The following is an 11,288-nucleotide window of genomic DNA, read 5'->3' as shown; positions in this document are numbered from 1 at the left end:
CCTTCTCCCTTATTTGAATTTAATTGTCCATGTTTTAAGCATTTATGGTTCTTTATCCCTAAAACTGACTTGCCTCTTTGTTTTCTTTTTCCTGTAACTGTCTTTCAATTATTTAAATGTTGTATTTATTTTCCTACGTGAAAATACTTGACTACATGTTATTAATTGCTGCATAAATCATGCTCCGCATCATATTCCACTCGTGTGTAACAAATCATAGCAACGCTTTAATGAGTGGTTGCGCTCTTCCTATTTACTACCCTTAAATTCGAAAAGGCTTATTTGCGGTAAAACCAGTCGATCAGCGGTGCAATCGACGGTTCCATGCCTTCCCCCTCAAGTTGTCCGCTTGAGGGTACCAGTCTAAAACCCCATAGAAACCTTACTCTGTTTAAAAATGTGCATGCATCATGGTCAAACCTAGTCAGATCAGTTATGTTGTCCACATAATGATCCTTTAAGATAAGCCTTATCCAAAGTCCATCGGGTTTTCCATAATCCCAACGGACACAACCATGTTCTGTGCATTAAATTGGAGAACTAAGTGCTGATATGTTGATCGTAAATATATAAATAGTCGAGTCTGGTGGGGGTAAGGCCTAATCCTTTTATTTTGCAGAAAATGAGGCACGAGTCCCCAGCTTCGGTATGGTTAGTACACCCTTACACTTGCTAGACTGGTGGAGGAATCTTCCATCAGATGACCAAATCAATGAATGGAAAGAGAGGGCCGCCAAATCTAGCAAAAAGTTGGAATATCTGGAATACAGCTTATTGGAATTGGAAGGAAACAAATGAGGACATTTGGAAAAGGCATTCTTACTGGTGAACCTACGCGAACTGGAGGATTTGATCAACAAGAGCAATCGAATATGGGGAAGGTCCTTCTAGGACCAAATAAGCTAGATTTACTTGCTTTTCCTAAAATATAATAAGGCCAAGTGCTAATAGTGACTTAGTTTATTATTATATTAGTGTCATTTTGGGATTCGACTATTTTTATATTATGAAATGAAGCATTTATTTGCATTAAAAGCTCTCCAAGTTTAGCATAACGAGGTTCCAAAATAGGACATGAGAGGTTCCCAAAATAGGACACGAGTTTACATTTTGCAATGTGTTTAAATACTGCAAATATTTCAGGATCCTCACTGACTTGTTACCTTTTTATTTTTTTCCCTTTATTTTGATTATTCCCATCCCCTTTGGTTGGTTCACTCATACTGGCCTCGTCAGCATATCATACCAGATCTAGAGGCCCTCCACCTCCTCCTCCTCCAAGCAACACAAAGGTAAAAGGAAATACAAAAATGGATGACTTAAGTGGTATCCAAAAGGAGAATATTAAGAACACAGAGACTTCAGATGGCCGTAGTACTTCAGCCCCAAATGATCTGGCTTTGAGACTGGAACAAAAGATACTGGAATTGCAAGGAGAACTTGAGCAGGTTCGCAACTTGGCAAACTTTTCACTCACCCTCAATGTCCCCGACATCAACCAACAAAACACAAAGAACCTAACACCTTCCGAAAACACACAAAACCAACACCCACAAAATCCCCCTGCACCCCACCCCAAAATATCAATCTGCTGCCAATACCACCTCCACCACAACATCACCATCAACCAATTCAGTACCCACCAACCACCACCTACCACACTCCCCAAAACACACAACTCATTCCTAATCCACAAAACTCCACCAATGACCATCACTACACCCAAGTTCCTGGCATCCATCAAAGCAACCCCATATATGTGGAAACTATACCTCATTCTACCCAACCAATCTCCTGTGCACTGGAATCCTCCGAAGGACCTGCTCATTAAGAACATGGCTGAAGAACTCAAGAAGAGACAAGCCGAGTTCAAGGTGTTGAAGGCGATAGAGGAATAGAAGGTTTGAACTATGAAGATTTGTGCATACAACCTGATATCGAACTGCCAGAGGGGTACAAACCTCCCAAGTTCAAAAAATTTTGATGGTACAGGTGATCCCAAGGTTCATCTAAGGACCTATTGTGACAAGTTTGTCGGGTTGGGGAAAGATGAAAAGATCTGGATGAAGCTCTTTATGAGGAGCCTTACTGGAGATGCATTGTCTTGGTATATCAGCCAAAATCCCAAGAAATGGTCCAATTGGGTAAGCATAGCGTCAGATTTCATGGACCGATTTAGGTTTAACATAGAGAATGCACCAGATGTCCTCTACATTCAGAATCTTAAGAAGAAACCTACTGAAACTTTCCATGAGTACACTACTCGTTGGAGGTTGGAAGCAGCCAAGGTCAAGCCCGTTTTGGATGAAGAACAGATAAATAAATTCTTCGTCAGGCCACAGGATCCAGAATATTATGAGAGGTTGATGGTTATCGAAAACCACAAGTTCTCTAACATCATCAAACTCGGAGAAAGGATCGAGGAAGGAATCAAGAGCGGGATGGTAACAAATTTTGCGGCACTGCAAGCCACAAATAAGGCTCTTCAATCAAGTGGCATATCAAAGAAGAGAGATGTTGGGGCAGTAATGGTGGCTCAGCTCCCAAAATCTCCACTTACCTATCAAATACCCCCTCCCACATACCGAACACATCCTCTCACATACCAAACACCTCCACCCACATATCAAACACCTCCACCCACATACCAAGCATCACCGCCTACATATCAACCTTTATCTCCCAGATATTCCCAACCAGCCACTATCCACCACACCTATAATTCCCAACCACCCTACTTACAATCACCACCAGCTCGCCAAAATTATCCAAGACCAAGACCCAATTTCGACTGCAAGCCACCTAGACAGTACACCGCCATTGCTGAGCCCATCGACCAACTGTATGAAAGGTTAAAAGTCGCAGGTTATGTCAGTTATGTTCCAGCTGTGGCATTAGAAAATCCATCCCAATGGGTCAATCCGAACAAAGCACGTGCGTACCATTCTGGTATGAAAGGGCACACCACTGTTGAGTGCTGAACATTGAAGGATAAGATCCAGACGCTAATTGACAACAAGGTCATACAAGCAAAGGAAGTCGCACCTAATGTCCGAACCAATCCCCTCCCTGATCACAAAGGTTGTATGCGGCGAGATCATAAGACTTGATTTATCGCTATCAGGACATTTCAAAAGCATGCCTCGGGACCCCGAGGGCAGGAGGCCACGACCAAGTTCCCGAGCTCGAGGCTTGTCGGAGCCCGACTCGGAGGAAACAAATATTGAAACCAAGATGGAGGGGGAAGCCCCCAAGGCACATGGCTACGTCTGGCAGGCCCGGCCTATCCAGAGCCTATACTGAGGCATCACGTCAAACCATCCCATCTCCGTACTTTGTGTTTAATTTCCACATATTTGTACTATACCGTGTTCCCTCGCTTATATAAGGGGAACCCATACCACTTTGTAAACGGTGGATGTTGCTCCATTTTATCTACAAATGCAATAATATCTCTCTCTCTCTCTCTTTTCTCCTATTTTGCTTGTTCTCACTAGCCCGAGGCCGCTTTAATATCTGTTGTCTTCTTACTTATTTCATGCTATATTGCGCAACACTGGCCATAAAGAGCCTCACTTGATTGTATCCTCAATTGTAATCCTATTCCCAGTTGCCCCCGATAGCTTGAGCTCGATTCGAATCCCGACCCCGAGATCCTTATCGACCGGTTTTGCATCTGGGCAACAGGCCCCTTCGGTTTGATTACTGTCTTGTTTTAGCTTGCATTTCATCGTTAAGCTTCACGTTCTTAGCATCAACTGCTCTAACAACTAACTTGGGAATAGATCACGTATTTTTAGAATCCGATTTATAAATTTAATTGTTGTTACCATTTTCACGGTAAACAGTTTGGCGCCCACCGTGGGGCTAAAAATAATAGTGATTATTTTCTTGCTAGTTTCGTCACGCAAATGCACATTATCTTTCACACTTTTTCTTGCCCAAGATCTTTTGATTTCAGGTTAATGTTCGGCTCGGTAAGCAAAATTGAGAACGACTACCCCGAAAACCACGGCGAAAATAGTATGGAAGCTCCAGAGGTTAGCGCAACACCGCAAGACCCCTATAACGCATTTAGGCCGATTCAAGCGAACGCGAGCTTGCAAGGAACACAACAGGTCGACGAAGCCTCGCGCACCGATAACAGCATATAGCGCATTGACTAATAGGATGCTCAAAAAACCCCGGCCGGGGTAGAACATGAAGTTAATCTTCATGTTATTTTTAAAATGTTACAGGAACGGTATTTGGCTATCACTCAGCTGCAAAGTCGCCCAGAGACTCCCAACGCAGTAGTGCTGGAGACACCTCCTTACGCCGTGCTGGTACCCGAGAGATCAAGTAAAAATGGATCGGTAACCGACCCCGCTGCAGTGAGGATGCTTGGGAATCTCTTCAAAATGATCAAATGAGGTTCGTGGAAGCTCTTACAGCAACCGTCTCGCAAGGAAATGGCCCCGGAACTCGCTTTACAAAAATCCGGAGTGCCGAAACCCCCTAGGTGCGACAGGACCTCAAATCCCTACGGGCGCACCACCACTTACGCGAGCTCATTCAAAGGCAGCGACCTCCAAGATGATGAATTCGAGCCCCGTCTTGTTGAGGATGTTTGAAGAAACTCTCTCAAAAGAAACCATGACACAGCGCCACCGCCTGGCACCTGACCTCACAAACTCGCTTATCATACCAGCGTGGTCCTCCACGAAAGCACGCGCTGATGCCATCAAAGCAGTATCGAGAGGGCCTGATACACCTGAGGCCAAACGAATAAGAAATGAAATACCGCAGGAAGCCGGACCCCATTCCCTAATAGCACGAATGAGATCACTCCCGGTTTCAGATGATCGGGCAACACAGGCCTTCATTAGAGGCCTGAACGAAGCATTCCTAATGACTCCAGGACATTTCAAGCGAAGCCTGATCAGATACCCAGCCGAAGTCTGGTTGGATGCCCACACCCGACACCATCCACAAATCGGGGCCGTGGACAACTGTTCGGGAACCTCCTCGGGTTCGGTATATCCAAGCAGACTCCTGCCAAAGAAGCTAATGCCAAACGGATGGAGGTATCATCCATGCGCTGTGAATGGAAGGAACGACTCGAGATGCAACCTACCTCACAACAATAGGGAAATAGCCCGAGGACAGCACCCTCGAAGAACCTCCAATGGAACCATATTTAACAAGGCACAACTGGCAGGGAAACCTCGCCCATCTAAGTACGATTTCAGCATTGCTATACCAAACATCGTGATCACCATAAGCGAAATCAGGAATGCCAAGTAGCTCATACCTATTCAACCAAGACCCCTTCAAGAGAACCATGGCCCGGCGCAGGAACCACAGGGCGCGCGCAATCAACGGCTTAAAAGAATGACAATTGTGCTATTCAATAGAGATCGCCACCAAGTATCATCGAGCGGTCAGGCTTGGATCCAGCTCCAAGGGAGGAAGGAGATCGGGAAAATGAAGTTAAAAAGCCACGGCGTATTGCCACGATAGTAAAGGGGTGGTGGCACCCTTCAAAGATCCATAAAATGTAGAGTGAAAGGGCTCATCGCCGGGGAAAGACGGGTCCGGGGAATATACCCAAAGGATACCCTTGCATCCAAGGAAAGGGACGCCGAGACTTAGCCTCGGCCTTGTATTAACGCGATTGTTAACCCCCTCCCTCACTTGACCTATTTCAAATAAATCATGTGTTCATGAGTGCAGATGGTTCGATCAATTATACCGACAACATCAGTCCAAAGCTAATGGGGTGGTTCGGACTAACGAACCAAATCACTCCCACACCTTGAATCTTTGATGGATTCCAGGCATCGATCGCCACAACAATCAGGAAGATTAGTCCCTCTATACATCCCGCCTGAGCTCGGGCTGGAACGCCGAGCCTGCGAAACACGGACATTTCATTCAAATGACTAGGGGCACACCGCCCGGAGGCGACTTCGACCATACTCTGCCAAAGGGATGAAACTCCACGACAAAGGTGGGACTAAAGTATTCGGCAAGGAGCTACACGCGACGAGAGGAAATCCCTCACCATATGACCCATCGTCGGCATCAATACCTCCGCCCTCGAAGGGATCAAAGGGTGAGCAGAACCCCATCTTCGGCCAAGCCTGGTTGAACACAGCAGAAGGCTGTATTAAGGGCTCATGCCTCGAAATGGCAAAACATACCAGACCTCGAAATGTCTCCTACACATCCCACAGCAGGGAAGAACTACTCTGCTCCCTTGTTGTTTCTTTTATTTTGCTAACCTATATGCAGGCAGTCAGCCGAGGCATTCATAAGTTCTAACTCCACTCGGAGATCTGAGGCCTCTACGGGGCCCACCGTGCTCTCTTCCCTCGACCGGACTTCCAATCTAAAAAGGGTCCCGCCAGCAAGATTATTAGCAGAGCAGCACACCCCCCAGAAGAGGATCCGACAAAATCGCAGGCCTTTCTTCTACAGTCAGACGACATGTGATGGCCTTCTCTTAAGGACATCGTCCCCTCAGAAGGGCCAACAAATGGCAGGCTGAGTTTCAAAACAGAATCATGTAAATGGATAAGATGATCAGAGGAGCCGCACCCACGCGAGCCTAGCTCACAGCAACAAGACGACATTTATTTGCAGCCTATATTTATGCCAAGAAATAAAGATTATCTTTTCGGCATTTCATACTTTGAAAATGACTATTTCGGCATATTCGCAGCAAAGCCCTCTCCGCTGAATACGTCCCGAGATACTCGGAGACTTAAATGATTCAACGCCCACACGGCCCTAGGGTCGGAACCCCGAGCTCACAACGCCCTCACAATGCAACTCCGAGTTCACGAGAAGATGTCTTCAAGCTTAAACAAACTCGATGACTCGGAGACTGTCGCCAATCTCTAAGCACTTGAAAATCCGAAACTGTAAGACCCCTAGCGGGCAGACTCAGCATAAGCAGATCTATTCTACATCATACAAACTGTAAGACCTCAATAGGCATGACAAACTATAAACCTCAATAGGCATGAAAACCCTGAAGTTTAGGCTATACATCACATTTGTAAGAATCCCTAAAGGGCATACCCTCAGTGTAGATGCCTAAACTATCGCTTGGGATCAAAAATGACTACGACCAAATGCACATGACTATGGTCAAAATGGCTGATACCACCAAAATAATGCGACTCGGGTATGCCCGACTGTCGCTAAAAATTGCAGGCCACTACTTCGAACATACTTCGGAAAGAACCGGTTAAAACAGGCTTCCCTTAACAAGCAAAAGCGAGCTCCGGCCACGTTGACTCCAAACATCAAGACCGTCGATCTACTCGACCAATGAGCTATGAACCTTACGAGGTGCTCGAAACATCGCCGACAATGACTTGAAATCGAGGTTCCTCTGGAACCGACGACGGGTCAGGAAAAAATACTCTAAAAAGACCTTAACGAGCGGAAAGAAAGACTACAAAAAAGCCCACTAGCAAAAACAGCGTAGGAGCCATTATCGCCAGCTAAGCAAGCCTACGGGTCTCATATTGAAAGGTCTATATGACCAAACAGCGTAAAAGCCATTGTTGCCAGCAAAAGAATTTCGACAACTTGAGGATTAAAATGAGCTCGAATCGTAACCCGATTCGGAGATCGGATCCAAAATAGTTAACTATGCAAGCCTCCGGGCAACATACTGAATGGTCTCAACGACCAAATGGCATAAATGCCACTATAGCCAGCCAGAAAATCGAGGAAATTTAAGGGTTGATTACAGCTCGAATTGCAATGCGACTCGGAGACTGGACCCAAAAACTGCAATACACCTAAGGGCACGACATAAGAACCACTGTCTCCGGCCGAAACATCGAGGAAATTTAAGGGTCAATTAAAGCTCGAATCGCAACACGACTCGGAGATTGGACCCGAAAACTGCAATACACCTAAGGGCATGGCATAAGAACTATTGTCGTCGGCCGGAAAATCGAGGAAATTTAAGGGTCGATTACAGCTCGAATCGCAATGCGACTCGGAGACTGGACCCGAAAACTGCAATACGCCTAAAGGCATGGCATAAGTGCCACTATCATCGGCCGAGTAAACCTCCAGGCCATGTTCCGGTAAGGTCACTTCGACCCAGAGTAAAAAGGGCCATCATCATCCGCCCATGCAGGCAAGAAAGAGCTTGAGGGTCAATTGAAGCTCGAGTCACAATGCAACTCGAAGACTGGACCCAAAATAGTTGGAACGACAATTGCCTAAGGGAAAGAGATAAAAACGATTGCTACCTGCCCGCACGAGCATAAAAAATTTGAGGATAAGAAGGCTCAAGCTAGATCCCGACTCGGAGACTAAGCCTAAACAACCGGGCCAAGCACGGAGGCCCCAGCACCTGCCCGCGCCAAGGATCGCACTTAAGAGCCCCTGGGTCTGTCCGATCCATTACGGGCCTATGAGGACCTCACCAAACACCAAAACCAGCCAGCTCGATCGAAAAATATAATAGAAAAAAGGTACAGGAGAAATAAAGCTTCAAGTTTCTTCTTATATATTACATGCGCAAAAAAAGCGCATTCTCCATCTACAAGCATGCCCTACGTATATCAGAGACAAAGTGACAAAATTGCAAAGTCTACACTCTACACTAAAGGGATACAACTTATCGAGTTCTCCCTCCACAACATCAATAAGAAATGACCGAACGTCACACTCGTCCACCCTTGCTCGAGCCAATTCCTCCGAGAGGACGAAGCCCCTTGCATCGACCTCCGCGAGTACCTCTCTTCGGGATCTACAACGAGCATACTCCTCGATCTACTTCCCCTGGTCGAGGGCTTGCTTTAGCTCGGCTTGGGCATCAGCAACATCCTTCATACGAATCGCCATCTCACAATCAGCCTTGGTTCAGCTTAGTGCCGCTTCTGCCCGGGTATCAATTATCTCGGCTCTAACCTTCGAGAGATTAGATTCGAGTTTCCCAATCATATCCGCTTGAACTTTGGCATTGTCACGAGTCAAACGGAGTTAGAACTCGAAGGCAGGAACCTTAGCTGAGGCACTCATCTCCTCTAAAGTTCGAGCCTGCACTTGAGCTTTTAGCTTCCCGCAAGCAACTCTGACACGATTGACATCGCCTTTGAGGTACTCCAAGGCCTCCGCCTTTCTCTACAACTGATACGGAAAAAGGGGTTAGCCTTATGGTTATAAAGGAGTGAAACGCGTACTACAGAAAGTTACCTGCTCCATCAAATAGCTCTCATAGTTTGAGCTCCGGTGCGCCTCATATCGCCAATGCTACAGCTCAACTTCCTTCTCCTCGCTAAGGAGCCTAAGGGATTCGCCCTTATCCAGATCTGAAGCTTGGCCCCTTGACAGAGCAGATCAAACCTAAGCCTATCACAGGCCTGCACAGGGAAGGTTCAATAGAGGGAGGAGGGCACGGGGCACAGGGGAACTATACATGAACTCACGACAAAGTGAAGCCGACGAGCTTCCTCGAAGTCGGAACACACTCCTGTTGATCTTGCCCCTACGGACCCAGAAGAACCGACCTCAGGCACTGCGTATTTGTTCAAAGGAACTGTCGGCCGGGAATCAGGAGCTTCAGGAGCAGCGGACCCGGGCGACGCCCCTTCCTCGAAAATGTGAGCCCGACCATCACCACTAAAGGCTCCATCACCTTGCGGGTGCCCCATCCCAAGGAATTGCCCGATATCTGTAAACGGCGAATCCAGCACAAATGGAAGGGGAAAACATTACCTCGGGTATGCGAAGGTAAGGCAAATGCAGCATATGCACATACCTTGGTATTGCACTCCCCATCCGGTACGAAGTACAGCTCGCCACCTGCGCTCCTCGCATGACGAATGGGTCACCAGCTTCCGGACCCATCCAGGTAGATCATGGACTTCACCCGACATCCATGAAGTTGCTGCAACAAGGGAGACAACATTATTACTCAGCTGATTCTTGCTATAGGCGAAAACTAAAATAGTACCAAACACCTCACTCACATGCATAATTCCACCCTTCGGGAAATGGCAAAAACTCCACAGGGATAATGTTGGTCGTCCGGACCCGGATAAACCAACCAGCCCACTCTCGATCCCGACTTTCCTCATTATCAGTAACAAAGGGCGTGGACGAACGACACCTCAAAGTTAGCAGGAATCGATGATGGAAGGGCCGATATAGCCTGATGAGGTGATCAAGCATGAATTCAAGCCCGGCCTTCTCCGCGAAGAACCTCATCATCAACGCTATTCGCCAAAACGACGGATGAATCTGTGCTAAGGTAACCCGTTACATCAAGCAAAAATCAAGCACTACCCTATCAGAGGGGCCAAATGCAAAAGGGTATAGGTATACGCTCAAGAATCCATCGGTGGAGTCTGCAATACCCTCATCTAGGGAAATCACATGCAGTGTTATCCCCTCGCTCCACCCGTAGTATCTCCTTGCCATCTCCAGGTGTTCCTCTCTTATCAAGGACGCCATCTCCAGAGCGAACTCCCTCAGTTCCTGAGCACCAGGAGTAATACCCCTCGTCCCCTGCTGGATCGGCCCCGAAATGGTTTCCATGACTATGGTGAAACTAACAGGTCAAAGCAAGGGCGTGCATCAACACTTTTTGCGCCTAAAGAGATGAAGTACCTCGTGCCAAAGCAAAAAGGTGGCTGTCTAAAAATAGTGAAGTCTTGCGAAAAAAACGAAGCCGCCCCACATATATGCGATAAGCAGCGATGATTCGCCTGCCCGAGGCAAGCCCTGGGAAGCCAACAGCCTCGATACAGATCGACGGGTCAATACCCGATCCAGAAAGAATTCTTTGACGAGAAGTCAAGACTCGAGAGGTCGTTCGTATTATCTCTGAGTTCAAGATAGCACTCTACGTCAAGAACCCCCGGCCTAAAAACGTCAGACTTTCGGAAGATTTAAACGCCAACACTTGATGCAAGGCAAGTACCTAGTCTCGTGATCCCCTCTTTCTGAAAAGAGGAATAAATAAAGGAAGCTCCGATCGCGAAAGCTCCACGAAGGTCTGAGGAAGTGAATGAATACAGGCAAAGTCCTCAGCAGAAGTCTATCTTATACATTTTAAAGGGGCTATCTACATCAAGATCAATAGGGGGCCCCGGGTACCCGAAGAGGACCTTCATCCAGGGTAACATTCCTGAAGGCCCTAGAATTCGGTGCATGATCTCCATACAGCTCGGAGGGCTTCGATAGCCCGGACCTATCAGATCGATCTAGGATTGGTCCGAAGTATGACGATGGGTTTGGACGAGAGCTATGCCGATCAGCAGAATACCGGG

The sequence above is a fragment of the Nicotiana tabacum genome, chromosome 7 (genome assembly GCF_000715075.1).
Source record: "Nicotiana tabacum cultivar K326 chromosome 7, ASM71507v2, whole genome shotgun sequence".
Taxonomy (NCBI): Eukaryota; Viridiplantae; Streptophyta; class Magnoliopsida; order Solanales; family Solanaceae; genus Nicotiana; species Nicotiana tabacum.
This window is presented reverse-complemented; position numbering follows the sequence as displayed.